The 23094-nt window shown below is 43.3% G+C and overlaps 1 long non-coding RNA gene across 7 annotated transcripts; it reads right to left on the bottom strand.

Moving 5' to 3' along the window:
- Positions 1 to 11097: 11097 nt before the first annotated feature.
- Positions 11098 to 15948, bottom strand: LOC136550576 (uncharacterized). 7 transcript variants are annotated; one of them, XR_010782344.1, is made up of 5 exons: positions 15438 to 15948; positions 15224 to 15365; positions 14540 to 14680; positions 11631 to 14308; positions 11098 to 11551 (listed from the first exon to the last, which is right to left on the bottom strand). It is a non-coding gene; the product is annotated as an uncharacterized lncRNA (long non-coding RNA). The 7 variants fall into 7 exon arrangements; XR_010782347.1 differs by having other exon boundaries at positions 11098 to 11740; positions 13361 to 14308; positions 15438 to 15943; XR_010782348.1 differs by having other exon boundaries at positions 11098 to 11649; positions 13361 to 14308; positions 15438 to 15943.
- Positions 15949 to 23094: the final 7146 nt, after the last annotated feature.

Below are 23094 nucleotides of genomic sequence, written 5' to 3'. Positions count from 1 at the left end.
TACAACAATTACTCCTAAAAAAATCCTAAGGTACTAGTGTTTAGACAAAGAAACAAACGGTTATACAACAATTACTACTAAAATTTAATCAAATGCTAACAACATAGTACATCAAAGCCCAGTTAGGTCCGTTACAACCACCACACTATAATATATATGCAATACAAACAAGAACAATAGCAATGTTTTGAGAAGACACGCGACTTGTTACCTGCGGCCTAGGAAGTGGGTTAATCGTTCCTTCGCCTATAGCCGCAGCATCGTTCACATCCAGAGTCAACAGGTGGGCCGTGCTTTTGGACGCGGGTGGTGGGCCGCTGGACGAGATGGGCCTCCGAGGATGAGGTTCGAGTTGGGAAAAGTTCATTCTACCTCAGTAAATTGTTAGAGTTTGTTTGGAAGTGCGGTATTCAATCTATAAGCCCTTGTAAATTACACCTCGTGAAACATATGCAACATACAGATCAAAGCGCTTATAATATATGTCTTGAATATATGAAACATTTTGACTAAACTCTTACAATATATCTCTGAAACATTTGCAACATATGCAACATATACAACATCCCTGATCTACTTTTATAACATCTGTGTAAAATAACTGCAACTTACCTCTGAAACGTCTGAAACACTTGAAACATATATTTGCAACATAAGGGAGGGAGAGCGCCTGTGTCGATCAACGTCCGGAATTGACTGACACATAGGGGGAGCTCCCTCCCATCGCGTGCGAGCACCACAAGCATCCAGCGCCAGCGACGCGCGTGAGCACCACCGCCACTAGCACCGGGCTTAGTTCAGCTAGGGTCAGCACGTGCGACGGGCAAAGCGAGCACCACTAGCACCAACGTGTGCGACTGAGAGGGAGTGGACGACGTGCGCGACGGGGTGAGAGCGAGCGGCAGCAAATGGGGTGCACGGTAGCAGCGAGGGGGAGTGTACGTCCGCGTCCAAGACGAGCAGCCGTAAGGCGCTTTGGCAGGAGAGAAGAAAGCGAAAGGGATAGGGATGGGTGATTTTTTTTAATAAACTCGTGGACAGAGCAAGGAGCGGAATAAGGCCCCGTTTGGCAGGGCTTCTCCACCGGCTTCAGGAGCCATTTGGAGTCGTTTTCTACCAAACGGGGTAAAGTAAAATAGCTTCACTTGTGAAGCCCCTAAAAACATGCTCTCACAGTGATTTGAGGTGGGATGGAGCCAAAAAAAAAGTAGCTTCTTCCGGCTTCTCCTCTAGGCCCCTAAAAACATGCTATAACAGGGAAGCCATTTTATCAAACGGTTTACCAAAACCGCTTCAACTCCACCGGTGGAACTGTTCATGAAGGTGAAGCTAAAAAAAAACTTCACTAGTGAAATAAAGCTCTGCTAAACGAGGCCTAAAAATGCAAGCAACGAGGTGGTGGATCTGCGGAAGGTCCGACGTTTTGCTCGTGTCGGGGGTAAGACGCACAGCATATTAGCATTACCAACCGGTTAATCGTTCCTTCGCCTACACCCGCAGCATCATTCACATGATCACATCCAGAGTCAACGGGTGGGCCGTGCTTTTGGACGCGGGTGGTGGGCTGCTGGACGAGATGGGCCTCCGAGGATGAGCCTAAGTAGGGAAAAGTCTATTCTACCTCTACGAGTGCTCAAAAAAAAACTCTACAAGTTATTATTGTAATCTATTTTCTCTCTTCGAATTTCGAAACAAGACATATCTAAACCTTAATAATAAAGAGATAAAATTTTAGCTTATTTTTTTCATCCATCTATTTTTTTTGGTTCGTCCCCCCTCTAACTACCGGACAATGGAGAGTTTCTTCTGTCCGGACTTATATATAACTTGTGCTCATATGAAATAGCTCGCGTCTAAAACGATATGGAGTCCAATTCTAAGATTACGGGGTTTCGTTGTAAGACACGGGCACATCTTCTATATACCTATAATATATATAATATATAATAATAAAAAGGCAAAATTCCTGCCTTAATTTTCTTTGGTTATCAAACTTTTTCCGGCTCTGTTTGTGTCATGTTCTGTTTTGTTTTTCGGTTGGCCGTCGTCGGCTCCGTATCCATGAGACAGTATATCCCTTCTCCATCGGCGGATAAGGGAAAAGAGAGACGCGTAAGAAGGAAAAGGAGAGGGAAAATGAAGAAAAAAAAGAAAAAAGAATTAAGAAAATAGAAAGAGGAAAAGGAAAAGGAAAAGGAAAAAATCATCCATTCCTGCTTCGCTTCGGTCATTTTGTTTCCGTTTCTCTAATTCCTTTTTTTTGGTCACCTCCCGTATTCTTGCATGGAATCCCAGCTTCTATTTTTCTCTCTTTCCCTTATGGAATTCTAGTTTCTATTTTTCTCCCTTTTTCCGTGGCGTGAGTTTCTGCTTTCCGTTTTTTCTTCTTAGTTTTTTGGTTCTGTCCGTCCACTTATGTAGCCTATTCGCTTGTGTATGGGAAGTATGCGTGAGATGAAGAAGTCTGCTCCAAACTGAGATATGGGACCCAGAGAGATAAAGACCAAAAAAAAATACTACTGTGATACATAGTTTCTTTAAGTGGTCGTTGCCTAACAATGCATTAACTATCATTTATTATAATAATGCTTCAATTTAGTTAATTCTAACCTATAAAATTGTGTCATGGATCCACGATGAATCTTTATTAGGAATTATAGTCCTTTTTACATAAAATCAATTTAATAATTTATGATTGAATTTTGACTAAAGTGGTTTACATAATAATGGATTTATAAAAAAAATAAGTTTCTTCTCCCATTGCAACGCACGAGCATATTTGCTAGTTACACCATAAAATCTCAACATTGTTTAACTTACCTTCCGGACCTAGTTTGGAGTGGTTTCAAAAATGGTTTTGTTCTTTTTAAACAAAAAAAAATGATAAGTACGTGATAAGTTCTTGAAGAACAGAAAATGTCTCTAAGATTTTAAAAATTCCCAAAACAATTCTAGAGATAGATTGGGATACAAAAAATCCAAATAAAATATTTAACCTCATGAAATAATCTTTAGAATTTTTATGAAAAAATAGATTTAGCTCTAACCTCAAGGAAAATGAGGAAATATCCAAAAAATCTATATTTTTTTTGAAACATTCTAATCGATGTATAAAAATGCTTTAAAAATTTTGCACGTCAAAATATGAGATGTGACCATCATGAATATAACATACATTAATGCCAAATGTATTTATGTTATGCACTTGTGTTGGTTGCATATTATGTTTTTTGTTGTGAAAGGTTTTCAAAACACATTTACATATTAATTAGAATGTTTTGAGCATTTGCTTGATTTTTTGATACTTTTTTTTTGTTTTTAGAGGCCAATCATTTTATTGAAGCATCTATGGATACTTTCATGCATGAGCTCTAAATATTTGTATTTGAACTTGTTACATTCCAACCTATCTCTAGAATCTATTTTTAGATTTTTAAAAGCATTGAGATATTTTTGTGGTTTAAAAAAATTATCAAGTATTTACTATTTTTTGAAAAAAAAAGACAAAAGCACCGGTAATAGTTTAGGAAGGTAAAATATTTTTTTTCCTAATAAGTTTAGCGGCACTAGCACTAGGTGAATGTGAGCGAGCTTCCCCAAAGTACAGCCCAAGAAAGTATTTGTTTTTTATTTGTGAATTGTAGTACAGACATAGACACTCATACATGCATGCGTATACTACACTCTATGAATGAATGTATACGTATATATAGGGCCTGTCTGGTTCACGGCATGGCCTAGGGTGCTCGCCCAGGCAGCTTGATCCGTCCGCCAGGCCCTCAAAATCGACGGTCTGGGGAGCTGCCTGGCCAGGCAACGTTGGCCAGGGCTAGAGCCAAACGGGCCCATAAACTCTATCACTGTAAGTAGGGCTGGATATCGAGCCAGTTTGGCTCGGCTCGTTAATATTACGAGTTAGAGAGGTAGCTCGGCTCAGTTCGTTACTGAGCTCGAGCTGGCTCGTTTAGCTCGCGAGCTACTAAAAAAAAATAGGACACACATGTTTATAATGTTCACTACTACACAAACTTTACTGAAGGCGGGCGTTTTCGGTTTCCCGCGGCGGGCAAAGCCATCCGCCACGGTCTAGAGGCCACGGTAAATCATGGCTTAACCGCTCGCTGGCCGGCCACCGATTAACCGTGGCGGGCAAAAGAGGTGCCTGTCACGGAGCCCATTTTAGCCACGCTGCGCAAATTGATTTCTGTAGTAGTGGTTTATGCTATATTAATTTCAGAAGGTGACGTCCACCATTATGCAACCATACATGATTAATACATATTAGGTTCATAAAAAAATATCAACCATACAATATAGCTGGTCCATCCATGATCATGCAGTTCCAGCATACTAACTAGTTGCCTGTCACCGCAAACTTAGAAAAAGTCCAAAAATTCAATGTCAGCATCATCATCTTCTCCCTGGAAAACAATCCATAAAATCAATATTTAAGTAACACAACAATTATAAAATTAAAATTCATATGAAACAGCTGAAAATAAGGATTACATACCAATAGAATAGGTGTACACTTCTAGGTCAGCATCATCATCTTCTGGATTCATGGTCGTGGGCTGATAGGCCTTGCTCATTTTAGCTCGTGAGCAGCTCACGAGTTGGCTCAAGCTGGCTCGTTAAAATAGCAAGCTAGACTTTCAGCTTAACTCGTGAAAAAGTTAAAATAAGTCGAATCAAACCGGCCACGAGTTGAGCGAGTTAGCGAGCCACGAGTATTTTGTTCAGCACTTTTGAGAGACCGAGTAAACTGGTAGATCTCGAGTTGACGAAGTAACCATTAACACCTCGTTGCCGACAAACACGTACGTCGCCACAACACTCGTTAAATCAAGAACTTAAATTTAGATAGACAATTACGCTCACGTCACTCTAAAAGTACTTTCCTTGCATTGCATGCACATTCGGAGAATTCAGACTTTGAGAGCATCTATAGTCGCGCGTAGGTTAGGAGTACAATTCGTAGCTGACCTCTGAAGCAGCGAAGCGCGCTAGGTGACTTTTTTTTTCCTCTCTGTACGTTGATTGCGAACGGCCGTGCTAAACGACATCCGAGGAAATTGACCAGCCGATCGATCGATGAAGCTTTGTCATCCTTTCTTATTTGCTGCGTCGTTAGGAGTACTTAGGTCAATTTACTATACATATGTCTACTCCTACGAAAGTCATCTCCTATAAGTTTGTGTGTGACGATGAAGTGGATAGTCCACGTCTGACCCGCGTGCGTTTGTCGATTCCGTCGTCAAATCAAAGTGTCTCCTCGCTCGTCGCGGTCACCGGTCGACGTACGTGCGTGGTCGTACAAGTGCCACCGTCGTAGGCTTACAGCTGCTGTTCTTCCTCTGTCAACCAGACTTTTCTTTACAATCGTACACAGATACTTTGAAAAGAAATCATCTCATGAACTACCTCTAGCTATGTTCTTCACAAAATTAAACACCATGCCCTGTTGCTGAAACAGTATGCGCGCGCTTAGATTGTTTCAAGGGCATTGACTAGCACGTGCATCTTACAAAATCCTTATTACTGTATATCTCATGAAACAGTATGCGCGCGCTTAGATTCTTTTTTCAGCTCGAACCGTGCTTTTCTCTCACAGCAATTCAGCCAGAACAGTGTTTTTCAGCCAATTTCAGCCAAAATTCTACCAGTCAAACGGGGCCGCTGTGGCACCGCGGCGAGGTGTCGGAGCCGGACTTCTTCCGGGGCGTCCTCGGCGAGCTCGTCCATGACCGACCAGCTCCAACACGAATGAGGAACATGGGAACCCATCTGGAGCAGGAGATCTATCTAGGTGGAGAAGGAAAGAAACCACCGGTTTCTCCCCAATGCAGTTTGGCTTGTTTCCTCGCGCATTGGTGGACATGTTCGTTTCTTTCATAGGAGTTTCTCTATTTTTTCTTCTCTCTGCAATAAATTTACTGCCACATCAGCAATTTGCTTAGTTACCAGGGTAATTAATAGAGATAGAAACCACCATAAATACGCCATTACTTCCTCCGTTCTTAGATATCTGTCATTTTCGCTTCTCGAGAAACAACTTTCACTAAATATATAAAAATATATTAATATTTATGATACATAATTAATATCATTAGATAGATATTTGAATCTAACTTTTTAATAAATTTATTTGGAGATACAAATACTGCACGTATTTTTTTATAAATTAAATTAAACTTTTGACATGAAAACCAACGACGATAGATAATTTGGGACAGAGAAAGTATATTGGGATTGCCCTTAGTAGCAGCAGGAATAATTAAAAAACGGCGGCGCTAGCGTACAGCTGGGTATTTCATTCCAATCATCATCATTTACGTACTCTTGGTACTAAACTTTTCTTTCGGCGGGCACGCATGTGGACATGACGGAATTGCATGACATTTGCTCCCACTGAAAGCAACGTCTCTGATCAGCGCTAAATTCTGAAACTAGTTGCAGCAGCTATATATATCAACGAGACGTGTTACATTTGTTGCAACTCGCAAGATGATCGGATTCGTTGAGTTTGTAGCCGTTCTAGCTGTACATTTGTTCATGCGACGATTTATTTTTGCAATACTGACCCAAGAGAGAAAAAAAAAATGGGAAGTGATATGGAATAAGCGGATGGCAAGTGAAAAAGGTTGGCAATTCCGACTTCCCAGCAACATCCAAATCCAAAGTATAATTCCAATTTGGAGTCCCTTTTTATCCCAAAAAAACATCAAGTGAAAATAATATATACTCCAAATTTTTAAAAAAAAGGCAGACAGTAGCCAGCAAAACCACCTGACTAAGTGCATGCACGCTCCTCGCTCCTAGCTTGCAAGTTGCATAAAACCGACGGCCAGGGGCCTAAGCAAACTAGTCAGATATATATATTGGCCAACAGATTGAAGGCCGCAGCATGCATCCGGTGGGCAATGCATGCAAGAAGCATCTGGTTCATCCTATATAAATCTTTTTTTTTTCTTTCGTGAGCTGACCAGTTTGGTTAGGCGGCGGACTCCTTTTGATTCCCTTTTCCAATTTTATATAAGTACCACAAGCACCTTCCATAGCTTTTTATTTACTAGGACGACTATTCAGATTTCGCTCGTGTTTGTTTGTTTCCATGGTAGAAAAAGCAGCATGGCTAGCGTCTGAACGTCCGGAGCCCGCCCCGGTCCGCCTCACCCCGCCCGCACATGCACCCCGTCCTTGTCGCTATGCCCATGGCTCCTTCACAGCGACCCCGCTCCTCTCTCTCCGCACGGACGGGGCCGGGAGCCGGGGTGAGGACGAGCACGCCCCCATCCGCTGGACCCAGGCGCGCCACGCGCCCTGACCACCGGCATCCGGCTCGCCGTTCCCGTTCCCTCGCCGCCCGGGCCGTGCCCCATGACTCTTTGAACACACATCTAAAACATGAAATACTTGAATGCAACATACGTCTGAAGCAGATGAAACATTTGAAACATACACTTAAAACATGTGTGTGAAATATATGCAACATCCAGATAAAACATTTGTAACTTATAACATGAAAACACTTGCTACAATATAAGACTGAAACAACTGAAACCATTAGAACATACTCTTGCAACATGTGTGAAACATATACAACATTCAAATAAAAAATGCTTAAAAACATATGAAACATTTTTGAACAAACGCTTGCAACATCCTCTGAAACACTTGCAACATCCTGATCTACTTTTGCAACATCCACATGAAACACTTGCAACATACCTCAGAAACATATGAAACACTTGAAACATACGCTTCCAACATGTCAGGCGCGACACTCTAGCGGGCGGTCGCTACCATGTCAGGTGTGTCGAGGAACTCGATAACCGCCTTTATGGGCAGATCGGGGCTGGGAGGAGGTGGAGCGAAGAGCACCACAGACTTGGCCCCTGTGAGCTTCTTCTGCTACCAGGGCGCGAGGAGCCTTGAGGCGGATGTGAAGTACGGCACGGTTGCGACGTCCTCGCTGTCTCTGTCGATACGGGACCCACGGGATACACCGCAAGGAAGAGAGGAGATCTAGTTTGATTAGGATTCCTCCTATGTAATCCTAGTAGTAATACTACCCTGTAATCCTACTAGGACTCTACATTGTAAACCGACTAGGACTCTGGTCTCCTGACTATATAAAGGAGGGCAGGGCTCCTTAGAAAAGAGAACACGAGGTAACACAACACTTTACAATCAATCCAACGCAAAGGCTAATGCCGACTGGACGTAGGGCTATTACTCGATCACGGTCGAGGGCCCGAACCAGGATAAATCGACTGTCTCTTGCGTTTACCGTCAAGTTCTGCATACGCTGAAACCCGAACAAACTGCCCCGGGTACCCCCGTGGCAGGCTATCGGTGGTGAAACATCGACAGTCTCCAGCCGCCGGAGGATGTGAGGAGGAGGATGCCGGCGCCAGCGACGATGATGAGGGCGGGGACGGGCGGGAGGCGCGACTCTAGCGGCGGAGCCTAGCGTCGCGGAGGTAGGCAAGGGCCACAGGGCGGAGGAAGCGGAGCGGAGCCTACGGCGAGCGCGGGGCAGAGGAAGCAGAGCGGAGCCTACGGTGAGCGCATGAGACGGAATGGGAGATTTTTTTTATTTGGGAAGATGGCGTCCGAATAGTTTTTTTATTTGGGAAGACGGTGCCCGGACGGACGGACGTCCTCACTGAATCATTATCGTACAAAAAGGTAAAATAAAATTGCATGGTTTTATCGAACATTTTTTTTCATGCATGGTTGAAAGTTTTTTCCGTAGAGCGGAACATTACAAATTGCAGAAATCAACCGACCCTGATTGTCTACAACATTTTCTTTTGCTATATTTTCTCAAATATTTAGGGATTAATTATTTCACTACCGAGGACATTTATTTTTCTTTACAAATGTTTTTTTCCTACAGTAGAAACATGATAAATAGTGTTTATACGCGTGTGTGTGTGTGTGTGTGTGTCTCTTTCCTCTTTTGCATTATGTAGTCTAGATTACCCTATAATATAGTATAAATATAATAAATAGATTTTATAGCGGATTGAACATATCACAAGTTGAAGCTTAACATTGGCACTTGCTATTGCTCTTGTTATTAGGCCACTACTTGCTACACGTATGGTTCAAGCAACAATGGGGATGGTCCAATTGCTACAGAAACATTGAAAATGGTGATTTGAACGACGATGATCGATGATGGGACGAGAAAGAGTTTCCTCCATGCGCGATCTTTATATCTTATTTATTTAAGAATTTTTTATGAACCTTATACCATGAAGTGTAATGACTAATTAAAAACTTTTAATTTTTTAAGTGAACACCGTGGCAATATTGATAATATTTTACTATTCATTCAACAGAAAAAGATCGGAAATTAGCAACTGCTATCCACAATGCACTATTCAGACACTAATATGCTATTTTATTCACTTACAATGCAAATTGACTTTAACGTTTTAATATATTTATTGCATTTTGTCATTTGCTCTCTTGTGGCATCCTTAAAAAAATATCATTGGCCGAATTTCAGAAATAAAAAATAAATTAAAATTGTGTTTAAGATGTGTATGGCGACGTCAACCACTGCACGCCTTTATTTGAGTGCGCATGGACCGGAGACACGGACTAAATAGCTCTCTGCGCTCAGAACAAACCTACAGGACCATGGTTTTTGTTTCTCTATATAGCTCCCCTATTATATACACATAATTCACGCATCAGTTGTTGAACTCAACATTAATTAGCTGACCTGACCACGATCATCATCTCAACTGGGCGGATGATACAGACATAGCTCAAGCAGAGGGAACACTCCTTTCGTCGTTGTTTCTTTCCATCTTTCTTTCAGATTTCAGAGTCATCGTCTTCCGGCGGCCGACGACGAAGTAGATTATAGACTCGACTGCTCTACTTCGAGATATATATATAACAAAAAAGCAAAAAGACACGACTCTGGTCTCGTTGTTATCTCTGCTATATCTATATCGTTTGAGCAATGAGCTAGTGCACGTCATTTTCAGGTGAAAAAGAAACCTAGTATCTAGCAAAAAGTTGTCTCTCGGTCACGTGAAATAAGTAGGTACTACGTACCTAACGTACGTGATCTTATTAGCACCGTCATCTTCTCATCTAGTAGTATATGCGTGGTAGCAAATAAAGATGTGCATGCAGCCCGTGGGCCAAAGGCCCGGCCCAAAGCACGGTTATTGGGCCCGACCCGAGCACGGCACGGCCCGAACCCTAACCGGGCCCGTGCTGGCCCGAAGCCCGTAGCAGGCCGGGCTTGGGCTGAGGCCTCGGCCCGCCGGGCGGCACGGCACGGCCCGTTTTACAACGGCCGGCCCGGTGGAGGCCCGTTTTAATTTATTGAGCTGGTCGTACTATTTTCCTTTCTAGGGTTTTATCTCACGAGGTGTGAGTTTTACCTAGAATGGTTTTTAATGAGGCGGCATTGCATAAAAAGCTCAAATATTTTGTCATCCGGTGTTTCTGTGATCGTTAAATATGAATATGTGAACCTGTGATTGTGTTGTTAAATATGGTGTTTACTGTGTAACGGGCTATGGGCCGGCCCGATGGACCAGTGGGCCGCGGGCTCAACGGGCTGGCACGGCCCGATATTCGGCCCACGGACCGTGCCTGGGCCGTCCGACAGGCACGGTGGACTGTTCAGGCACGGCCCGGTGGCCCGGCGGGCCAAAAGGGCCCGAGCCCGATCGGGCCGTGCCTGGCCCGGGCTCGGGCCGTGCCGTGCCGTGCCGGCCCGTTGCTCATCTTTGGTAGCAAAGCAAATGACGGGCGTGTCGTTAGCACGTGCCACAGTGTTAGCAACATGGCACGCACGAGTGGCAGCAACCTAGTATATGCTTTACAGCCGTGGTGGCGGAGAAATGAAAACAGAGGCCGCCCACCGTCGTCCGCACATCGTCCTGCAGCAGCGGCAGGCAGCTTGCTTTTCCTTTCTTATATACTAGTAGATTGGCGCGCGCATCCGCGCGCCTGTGTGCCTGTAAATGGAGATTTTGTGTAACAATGGGCGTGTTAGAAATCTAAGTGAACTAAGTATAAAGTTGAAAGCAGTACAATGTTCAAGTGCGCAATACATGTATGAAACTGAACTGTTCCATGGATTTAGTATATTATGAATTGAAGACTTAGAAAAAAGTCATCTAGCCCTGAATCATTTATCCTTTACTCATCCTTGACACAACAAAGCAGTACAATGAAGAAAAGCTAGCTGATCTACATAGAAGAGTCTATACAATAGTAGACAATATCCTGATCATACACAAGGCCCTCAGAATATGTTCAACCAGTTACACAAGCATATCTCGCTTACATTTATGGTTATGGAGATCATGGTGGTCTCCTCTTCAGCCTTTTTGAGATCAGTTCATGGTAATCTTCTTTTAAGACTCCCTTGGATAAGTGCACAAAAGTATAGAAGAAGCTGAGGAGCCAAGTTATATATACGTAAAATTGAACGCAGATGTTGATCAATGGCTGGCCATTTGTTTGGGGGCTTCAATGTGTGCCCTCTTAATGAGCAGCCTGTGTCCTGCAACAATAAATAATGGATGACCACAACGTCCATAATCTGTGTAGTGTTGAGGTTGTTTAAGATCGATATGACGAACCGGACAAATTGACATCAATCTGAAAATGAAGAGCAAGCAAATTTGAGATGTTAACGCCATTGAAGTGCACCCTTAATGTGTTAGCTGTCTATGTATATTGTATGTATACCCTACAAAAGTAAATGGAAATGGCAGTAGATACCTATGTCATGAATAGAACCTAGAATTGTATATGAAACAACACTGCTAAAAAAAACAGTTTCCGATGTGGGCAATCTGATTTGCCTTTCTATCTGCAAGGATAGCTTGGGAAAAACTTGTCTTCTTAACCGCCTTAGAGTCTTAAGCAACATGTCAGAGTTCCTATGAATTCCATTCGAATCCAAGAGGTTTTCATTACAGAAATTCTTAGTATGTTCCTCTAATTAGTTACATCATCAGTTAACTGAGCTATATTATCTTATGATACGTGTACTATATATAACATATCAGGCACGGATCAACTTAACTACTGGTGCATCCAGAATATGGAGAAGGAAAAATAAGGCAAAGATGAGGTCAGTAAAGCAGCAAAACAGCACTAACCAAAGCTTTTTTTTCCTGGACACTGCATTGAACCTTAGTGGAACTTACTTCGATATAGACAAGGTTCCTCCTTTGTAGCTTCATTACTAATCTTTTCTAAATGTAATTTAGAGGCAGACATGGCAGCACATTCTTTAACCAGTTGGACATTTTAAGTGAGAGTGTTCAGTGTAGTTGAATGGTGCTCATAACCAACTATATTTAAGATTAACTGGAAGCTGCAGGTTGGGCCTAACTATTTTGCAGGAGTCACGCTGTTGCAATTAGACCTCTTTTTGCATAGTAGTGCTGTGAGTTCGTCGCTGTGAGTTCGTCAACACGAGTTCATAAGGAAATAAATGGGAAAATAAACTATTTATTACTTTTTCCCCAACCGTGACCAACAACAGCATCACTGAAACTATAAAGATTTTGTATTGTTTGCAACAGTCACCAACAACAGTTTTCTAGCAGCAGTTCCATCTATGACTATTATCTAAACCGAACTATAAACTGCTGAGTCCACTATCATCATCATTAGTTGAATTATAAACTAATAACTTCTATCAATATCTGTAATTACTACAGGCAAAGCTATATATGCAGGATGATCTGCTTAATTTTCTATTAGCACCAAACCCATGATTGATGGCTGAAACTTAACAGAGTTTATCAAACTTGGTGGCCCTTTCAGTCCACTTAGCTAACTAAGGTTCCTGAGGTAGTTTTCTATTTACATGCACACATATTCTATACAACATGTTGTAGGAGTGTCAAACATTCGTAAATAAACTAATCCATGAGCTCTAGGATCTATCAAAGTCAAAGGCAATGGATTCTGATGTCCCAATTATTTAATAACCAAACAACTCAACTGAAATACATGGAGTACGTAAATTTAGAGCAACAACTAATGTTGCTGATGAATCGATCATCAGCTGACTTCCCCTTATCTAGCATATTTTCTTAGAAACTATGCCCACAAAACATGTGCAGCTCGGCTGTAGTTTGCAAACATCATGTGAAGCAAAACGAAACACAGAGATAAGTTAGAAAATAAGTTCAGCTAGGGAACTCATACTCATTTATGTTGTACATCATTTTGGGATAGGGAGCAGAAATAGGAAGTTGAAATCATGACGTATGGAAGCAAACAAAAGACCTCCTATTTGGAGAACCAAAGACACATGTACTGAAGTAAATTAAAAACAATAAAGAAAATTAACCTTTAGGCAGCAGGGTAGCAGCTGACATCTGTGATCAGCTAAACAAACCTTGAGCGGTATATTGGAGGAAGCTAGAAAATAAAATCAGGAGCTCATTAGACCTGTATTTATGAAAACTCTAAACATTTCAACTATACTACTGAATTCGAAGCATATGTGCTGTAGTAGCCGACGAATTTTTGGAAATGTTGTCGCTCACAACAGAACATTGATTCAATTATCATGTAATAAAAACGCTATGCATGGCAACTGAAAAAACAAGTAGATGTTGGTTCTGTCCTGCATGGAATGGCTAGCCTGTGTGATGTAATAAACTGGAATGATTGTAAGGTAATATAATGCATGATAAAAGAAAAAGGCCTTATAGCTGTTTGACTTTATCGGACAAATAGAACAACGATGCATAGTGGGTCCCTTAATGGCAGCATGGTTCGTTCTAGATGGTCAAAATCCTATAGCTCACATTGACGCAAATTGCAGGAAAGCAATGAGCTATAAATAAACAATAGTGGTACTGTTGTACAACTATTTATACAGCGTATATGTTGAGATAAGTCATAAGTGGGTCGGCAGCGGCAAGGAGCATGTACTGCACGATAGTTAGATAAGCATATTTGGACCAGCTCAAACTTGATACCATCTTCAATTAGAGGAACTGGAAACTACGAAATCCAATAAGATATCCAAAACAATTTGGAATTTGATTCTGAATATCTTCATGCCATCTGAACACATATTACACCTTATTTGAACACAGAAAACAAAGGAAAGGACATATATATGAGTACATAAGTAGGCAGCATTTCGATCTATTATTATGAAATAATCTAAACTAACATCTAAGGAAGGCAGAGAAAGTGGATAACATACCAAAACGATGAACTGAACCCTAGGTGTCCTCCCGAGGATTGAGTAGGTGTTCCCCCTGGATGATTAAGGGAGCCCAACCTACAAAATAAAGCCATATTAGAATTGGCGTCGAAAAATATGATGACGCAACAAATCTCTTTTGATTTCATTTTGTGCATTTTTTGAGGTACACGATAGAGCGAAGGACTAACTGGATAATTAGTCAATTTCGTTGCATCATCTTAGACAGCAAGCAGTTGCATAGAACTTAGAATTTACGAATGTATCGGGAAATAGGTAGAACTGATAAAGGAGATGGTGCGAAAATACCAATAATCAAGAAACATGATCAATCTTCCTCTGAAATCATCAAATTCTCCAATAAAAACCGGCATCAACAAATCTTGTCATGGAGAGACCTGCGTTGGCAGCTGCCACCTGAGAAAAGGTAACCACATATTACCTGAGAACCTGAAGACAAAAGGAAGGTGAACTAAGACCATTAGGAATTGATAAGCTAAACTTTGGGTGGCAAGCATGTAGCTTATCAAGCTCTCCAGAGTATTAGCACATATATTTAAAGTTAACTTCTGAGGCAAATATGTGGACTGCTATATCTGGAATGACCATAGGCATGAATAGTGTAGCATGGCATATACAAAACTCAGGATGTTAGTAACAGTAACAACATGCTATTAGTATGATTCCCGTATACAAAAACCAAATTTGATAGCGCAAGATTATTGACATCTCAGTGTTATAATATGTCTGCTTCAAAAAACAAAAACACATACACTGGCACTGATATATGCAGAAAAGAGATTGAGACTGAATTTTCTAGACTCAGTATCTGCTCCATGCACCGAAAAGAAACATTCCTTATTATAAATGAGGCATCTGGCAAGTTGCCAACCTGTGAAGCAACCGTGTTATGGTTTATCCTAACACAGTTCTGTTTTTAATCTGCACTATTTTCATCCAGCATCATAGTTTAAAGGGAGGAGGGTAAGGCACCTGGTGGCGGAGATCGATAGCATCTTTTTCACCTTGGCTGCTCCATTTGCATCCATAGAAAAAAGAAGATGGAGTATGGATCTACAGAGAGGAGAAGATAGAGCACCATAGAAATGCCCCTGTTCTTGCCCAATCCAGAACCCTAGAAATCAAAATCCCCAAATATCAGTGCATCCCCTAACCATAACGCAAAGAGATAAGGCCATTTACTTACCTAAGACGCCGACGGACCAGTGGATCATGTGATTCCAAATATCCTGTGGGGGAACTAACGGATCCGGCCATGGAGGCACTGGATCCAGTCATGGAGGCCCCCGATGAACCCCAGCAAAGGTGGACGACAAGCACGCAGATCTCCGGTTGACCCCAGCGCCGGAGTGTGAAGGAGAAGAGGAGCAAGGGAGGGAGGCCGCCTTTACCTGGGGTCTGCTCGCGCCGGGTGGTCGCCGAGCCGCCCGCGCCGGCGGACGCTCGGCGGCCTCCACACCGGCGCCCTCGCCAGCCACGCCGCGCCAGGGCTGTGCTCCGCCCGCACCCCGCGACCAGCGGCGTGGCCGTAGCCGGTGCATCGCCGTGGGAGAGAAGGAGAGGAAGGGGAGGCGCGAGCGGCGGCGGCGGCATCCGTGCGAGCCACGGGAGGAGTGGGGGAGAACGGGGAAGTGATGAGGCCGACTCTTTTTTTTTCCTATAGAAGGATCTGGACCCAAAATCGGAAGCCGCAGTATATATTTGATGGATTGGGTCCAGAGCAGAAGCCGGATTATGCTGAGAGAATTACACGGGAAGCTAGTGGATGCCAATAAAGAGTGGTCGAAGCTGAGAAGCTGTTGCAGAAGCTGTTGCTTCGAGCGATCTGGGCCACCAAACGCGTGATCGGACGGCCGAGGCTATTTTGGGCGACGTGGAGGGTGGCGCAGGCGGAGGAGCTGGCCATCTTTTTGGCTTTTAAATAAGCACTATAGACTTTGTTTGGCACGGCTCTCTATTTCACCAGTGAAATCTTTTTTTTTTTGTTCAGCACCATCTTCTGGTGCAACTGGAATTGTTTTGGTACCCTGTCGGCAAAATAGCTCTAAAAGACAAAAAAAAAAGAGACGAAAAGACTATATTATCCTTTTCTTTTCTTTTTTTTTCTCTCTCTCATGTTTCTCTTCTTCTTTGTCCGCTCGTTCCTTCGTCTTCAGGGTCTTCTTCCCCTGTGGTTCGCGCGAGCGCTCTATCCCTGTAGACCTGTAATCGTGCCCTCCCCGGCCCCATGTCTGGCGGGCTGCACACAGTCGGCGGCCACGAACTCCCCACGCCCGTGCTTGGCCGTCCGCATGACCCCGACGACCGTGCCCTCCCCGCCCCTGCACCCGGCGGCCGTGCACATGCCTTGGCGGCGTGCCCTCACGCCCGATGGTCACAGCCTGCTCGGCAGCTCCCGCGAGTGTCTCTTCTTCTCTAAGCGGGGGTGACCGAGCACCAGATTATTGTTAACTTTCTTTGGATCGACTAGAGTAGATCTAGGCGGATGAACTCATAGATCCATGAAATACATGCACATTTAGACCTAGAACACTACACCGAGAGGGAGATAGGGGAGAGAGGGCTGGTGATGAACCTGAGCCTCCAGATGATGTCACGGTTGTGCTAGCCATCGTGGGTTCGGTGATGGAGACAGCACACGGGCAGCGACGGGTGGAGTAGAGGTTGCACGGACGTCGATGCAGTGCGGTCGGGCGTAGCAGTGACGACGGCGAGGATCAGCGGAGCTTCCCGTCGCTGGCTGCGCGCCCTCTCGAGATCGGTCTAGGGTTTGTCGGTGGGGTTTGCGGCTCACGGCGAACCTCGTACTTTGAGCCGCCGACCCCCACCTCTTTATATAGCGCAGTGCGACGGGGGCCCACCAACCATGTAGGGTTGGGTGCCCCCGATCAGGGCGCGAGACCAAGGCCCAATAGGCCGTTGGGCTTATTGGTCAGGAGATCAATCTAACATTCTCCTCCTTGATCTCACTATTACTTTTATCTTTAAACTTTAAAACTTCAATCCTTTTATCCTTACTCATTTCTTCACAGATGATGCATAGAGCATGTCTCATCGTCACGGTCAATCGCCGATAGATTTAACAGCTACAATGCACGTCTCTGATCTGAAATAGTTACTTTAACTTTTGGGCCCTTTATAGTCCAGGAATCATAGGCTTTCCCTTAAACCCATGCCGGCTACATGTTCTCTGAACACGTTGGGTGGTAAGCCTTTTGTAAGCGGATCCGCGAGCATCTTTTCGGTACTTATATGCTCAAGACTTATCATTTGATCCAGGACTTTATCCTTCACAACATAATGCTTTATGTCAATGTGTTTGGCGGCACCACTTGACCTATTGTTGTGAGCATACTGTACTGCTGGATTATTATCGCAGTATAATTTCAGTGGTCTATTGATGTCGTCAACCACCTTCAAACCGGGTATGAACTTCTTTAGCCAGTTCACCTGCCCCGTTGCCTCATAACACGCTACAAACTCGGCATACATTGTGGACGATGTAGTGACGGTTTGTTTTGAGCTTTTCCATGAAATAGCTCCCCCTGCGAGAGTAAACACATATCCAGACGTGGATTTTCTATTATCTCCCGCATAATCAGAATCTGAATATCCCACTATATTGAGTGAATCAGATCTTCTATACGTCATCATGAGGCCTTTCGTTCCTTGCAAATAACGCAAGACTTTCTTTACCAATTTCCAGTGTTCTATTCCAGGATTGCTCTGGAATCTGCCAAGTAACCCGGTAACAAATGCCAAGTCAGGGCGCGTACATACTTGAGCATATTGCAAGCTTCCGACAGCTGAAGCATATGGAACCACTTTCATTTGATCGATCTCATATTGGTTCCTGGGGCATTGAAAATCCCCATATCTGTCGCCCTTGACTATAGGAGCAGGTGAGGGACTACATTTGTGCATACTGAATTTCTTTAAGACTTTTTCTATGTATGCCTTTTGTGACAGTCCTAATACCCCTTTACTTCTATCTCGGTGAATCTCGATCCCTAGAACGAACGAAGCTTCACCAAGATCTTTCATATCAAATTTTGAGGACAAAAACTTCTTTGTTTCTAGTAGTAGACTGACATCACTACTAGCAAGTAAGATATCATCCACATACAGGACAAGGAAGATAAACTTCCCATTCTTAAACTTTGCGTAGACATAATTGTCCTCAATATTATCTTTAAACCCAAAATTCTTTATTGTCTGATCAAACTTCAAGTACCACTGTCTTGAAGCTTGTTTTAATCCATAAATAGATTTCTTTAGGCGGCATCCCAAACGTTCTTTTCCTTCCATGACAAAACCTTTCGGTTGTGCCATGTAAACATTTTCCTCTAAGTCTCCGTTGAGAAATGCCGTCTTTACATCCATCTGATGTAATTCCAAATCATAATGTGCCACTAATGCCATTATGATTCTGAAGGAATCCTTACATGAGACTGGAGAAAAGGTCTCATTGTAATCAATCCCTTCTCTTTGTGTAAAGCCTTTTGCCACAAGTCGGGCTTTATATCTCTCTATATTCCCTTGAGAGTTAAGTTTTGTTTTGTAGACCCATTTATAGCCTACTGTTTTGGCTCCTTTAGGAATTATCTCCAAATCCCAAACTTTATTTGCATTCATTGATCTCATCTCATCTTCCATGGCCTCAAGCCACTTTGATGAATAGTCACTTTTTATGGCTTCTTCAAATGAGGTGGGATCATCCTCCATTTAAAATTCTTCAGTGTTGTACACTTCATAATCAGCAGGAATAGCTGATTTTCTAACTCTTTGAGATCTTCTAGGGGCCTCCTCAATTGGCACATTTTCTGTTTGAGGCTGTTGTTGCTCCCCCTCATGTGTGGCAATAGGTTCTATAGGATCCTGAGCCACAGGTTCCTCATCATCATTCATTGTTGCCACAGGCGGGATAACAACAGGTGCTGACACCACAGTGTCTTGTACTGTTGGTGCAGCAACAACAGGTAGTGAGAAAAATGGCTCATGAATGATCGGAGTGGGTGCATACACCCGCTTCTCTTCAAGGTCAATTTCTCGAGCTACCATGCTCCCCCTAATCATTTCATCCTCTAGGAAGACAGCGTGTCTTGTTTCCACAAACTTTGTATGTCTGTTAGGACAGTAGAAATGAAAACCTTTTGACTTTTCTGGGTAGCCAATGAAATGGCAACTCACTGTTTTGGGATCTAGCTTCCCAATATTTGGGTTAAAAACTTTAGCCTCAGCAGGGCTCCCCCACACACGCAAGTGGTTAAGTGAGGGTACTCTTCCTGTCCACAACTCATACGGTGTTTTGGGCACCGACTTACTTGGTACTCTATTGAGAATATGAATGGCGGTTTTTAACGCCTCCATCCACAGACTCGTGGGTAAAGTGGAGTAACTTATCATACTACGCACCATATCCATCAAGGTACGGTTACGCCTTTCAGCTACTCCATTCTGCTGAGGTTCGCCCGGTGTTGAATACTGGGCGACTATACCATTCTCCTGTAAGAACCTTGCAAAAGGTCCAGGAACTTGTCCATATGGGGTATGCCGACCGTAGTACTCTCCTCCACGGTTAGACCTGACTATCTTAATCTTTAAATCATGCTGATTTTCAACTTCTGCTTTAAATATTTTAAATTTATCCAACGCTTCTGTTCTTTCTTTAATTGGATAAATGTAGCTAAACCGAGAGTAATCGTCTGTGAATGTTATGAATGAATCATAACCATCCACACTTTTCATAGGAAAAGGACCACATATGTCTGTGTGAATAATCTGTAGAATTCCTGCGCTTCGTTTGGCATCTTTCTTATTTTTCTTTACATACTTTCCTTTTATGCAATCTCTACATTGTTCTAACTCTGAGAGCTCTAATGGAGGAAGAATATCATTCTTAACTAGTCTTTCTATTCTCCCCCTCGAAATATGGCCTAAATGACAGTGCCATAATTTCGACAACGCATCTTGAGCTCTCTTTCGTTTTCTGTTTCCATTGTTCGATGAGGATACATTTTCATTCACATCACATACGGAATTAACATTTTCACGAAGTTATAACAAATAAAGCTCGTCTTGTCGGAAGGCAAGACCAATATATTTATTATTAAACAATATCTGACATTTGCCATTTCCAAAATGGCAATCATAACCATCATGATCCAACTTTGATACACTAATCAAATTTCTTTGCAAAGAAGGTACATAAAGAACATCTCTAAGAATAATTATGAAGCCATCAGCAAGCTCTAGCGGAAGATCACCAATGGCCTCAACATCTGCTTGTTCTCCATTTGCGACTTTAATGAAACTTTCGCTTCTTTGCAAAGTTCTCATCGAACGGAATCCCTGTAATGAATTAGCAACATGAATAGTTGCACCTGAATCAATCCACCAAGTAGATTTTGAAAACTTTACATACAAGGATTCATTTACGAACGTAATAATGTTCTCACCTTTATTCTTCATTATCATCTTTAAGAAATCAGGACAATTCTTTTTATAATGTCCCGTCTTCTTGCAGTGGAGACACTGGTCTTTAGCCACTGGGAATTGCTGGTTCTGAGACTGTTGCATGGGACCTTTTCTAGATGATTTGGAGGAAGAACTGTTATTATAGTTCTTTTTTTATCTTTTAGGTAGTTGACAGAACCACCTTGTGAAACTTTTATTCTTTCCTCCTCCTGCACACACATGGCAATGAGCTTTTCTAAATCCCATTTTCAGGCTGTATGTTGTAATTAACAACAAAGGTGTCAAATTCTTTGGGTAAAGAAGCAAAAATCAAATGAATAAGAAACTCATCCTTGAGTGCCAAATCCATTGGTTTGAGCTTAGATGCCAGATTGCTCATTCTCAGTATGTGCTCTCTAATGCCATTGCCGCCACCAGAGTACCTTTCTGTAACCAGCTGCTTAATCAGCTGTGTTGCATATGTCTTTGAAGAGCCAGTGAACTGACTCTTTATTCTGTCTAGGTACTCTGTGACCGTGTCACAGTCTGGAATTGAGCCCACAATAGCAGGCTCAATTGTGTTCTTTATCACTGCCAGACACTTCTTGTTGGCAGTGATCCATTTCCTATGCTCAAGGTCATAGGACATCTTTACGGGAGCAAAATCCCGCTCTCTGTTCTGCCATGCAGCATCAGTCTTATCTGTCTCCCTCACCGGTGGCACAGGTTCTTTAGGGCACGGTGTGGTGACAACCCAGTCCACCTCAGCGAGGATAAAGGCCAGGTCTATCTTTTTCTTCCACTCAATATAGTTATCACCTTTTAGAGTGGGGATTTCTTTGATACAACTCATCAAGTTGTATCCTCCTGAAAACATAATTCAAATAGGGTGAGAACAGAAATAACAACAATAATTGCATGCCTTAGTTTAACGTTGGTCAAAATTAAAACATACAATTATTTTCTACACTAATTCTACATCACCGTTGGGCAGAAATAGAATTAATGTATAACAAAACATTATAATATTGCCATTAATCAACGTTGGTCAGAATAACAACAATATTATAATCAATTTAAAACATATCCATTTTTCAAAATTAAATTCTCTCGTTGGTTCGAATTTAATAATGAAAATCACATCTTTAAATACGCAGCGGAAACTTTAACATTTAATAATCTTTTTCCTATTTTCCAGAAGCAAATTTACTATTTACTGAACAAAAAATATCGTTGGATAAATTTTGTACAGAAAATTATCATAAAAAATCAATTCAAATTGATCAAACTGTTTTCTGGAAAATAAGAAAAACAAAACTGTGACAATATCTGTTCATTTGACCATTTCGGCCCAGCCAGCACACGCGTGGCCCACGGCCTGCCCACGCGCGCGCGCGCCAGCGAAACCGGCCCAGCAGCCGCGGCCCATCCGCGCGCTCAGCGCACCCCCCGCGCCCAGCCGCGCGCGCTCTCTCCCCCGCGCCCAGGCCGCAACCTGGGCCTGGGCCGGGATTTCGGCCTTGTGCCCTATCCCGCCTGGGCTGCGGCGCTGGCCCAGTCGCCCGTGGCCGTCCATCTCCATCCGACGGCTGCCCGCGCGCGTCGCGAGATCAAAACCCCAGCGACCGGCACGGCGCCCTTGACCTAGCATCATTCGGCTTCGCTCTCTCTCTCTCTCTTCGCCCCTCTCTCCTCTCCACTCAGTCCCGCCGCAGTAGAAACCGAGCGAGGAGCTTCGACGGCGAGAGAGCTCAGCAAGCCCCGGCGCCGTCTCCGGCCCCCTCGCCGGCGTGCGCGCTCCCCAGCAGGTGAACGCGCCGCCGTCGAGCGGCCTGGTCGCGGCGCCCTAGTGGCCGTTCCGGCGAGCAGATCACCCCCGGCCGGCCCTTTCTTTTCCCCGCGCGGCGGCGTGCACGACGGTGAGGTGAGCCGAGCCGAGCCACCCTCTTCCTTTTCTTTCCCCTTTCTATTTCTTTGATTCGGATTTGGCCCGATTTTCCGATTAGGGTTAGGGTTTGCTTTATCGATTTGAAATCGGTTCTTTTCCCCTTCTCAGTCAATCACCGAGCGGGTTAGGGTATGGGTTGGATACGGCACTGTTTTCTTTTCCCCGAATCACCTTCGGGTTTTAGGGTTCGTTCTTTGCATGAAAACCGAGCCCTTCTTCTTTTCTCAGATCCGACGGATCAAGTTAGGGTTCAACCGAACGTCGGGTGACCCCTTTTCTGCTTAGATCCACACTGGATCTAATCAACTTTTCCTTTTCTAATCGGTACCCGTTCTAGATCTACGTGCTAGTAGGCTCTGCTACCATTGTTAACTTTCTTTGGATCGACTAGAGTAGATCTAGGCGGATGAACTCATAGATCCATGAAACACATGCACAT

The sequence above is a fragment of the Miscanthus floridulus genome, chromosome 4 (assembly GCF_019320115.1).
Source record: "Miscanthus floridulus cultivar M001 chromosome 4, ASM1932011v1, whole genome shotgun sequence".
NCBI lineage: Eukaryota > Viridiplantae > Streptophyta > Magnoliopsida > Poales > Poaceae > Miscanthus > Miscanthus floridulus.
The sequence above is the reverse complement of the archived record's forward strand: the minus strand, read 5'-3'. Positions and strand labels throughout refer to the sequence as shown.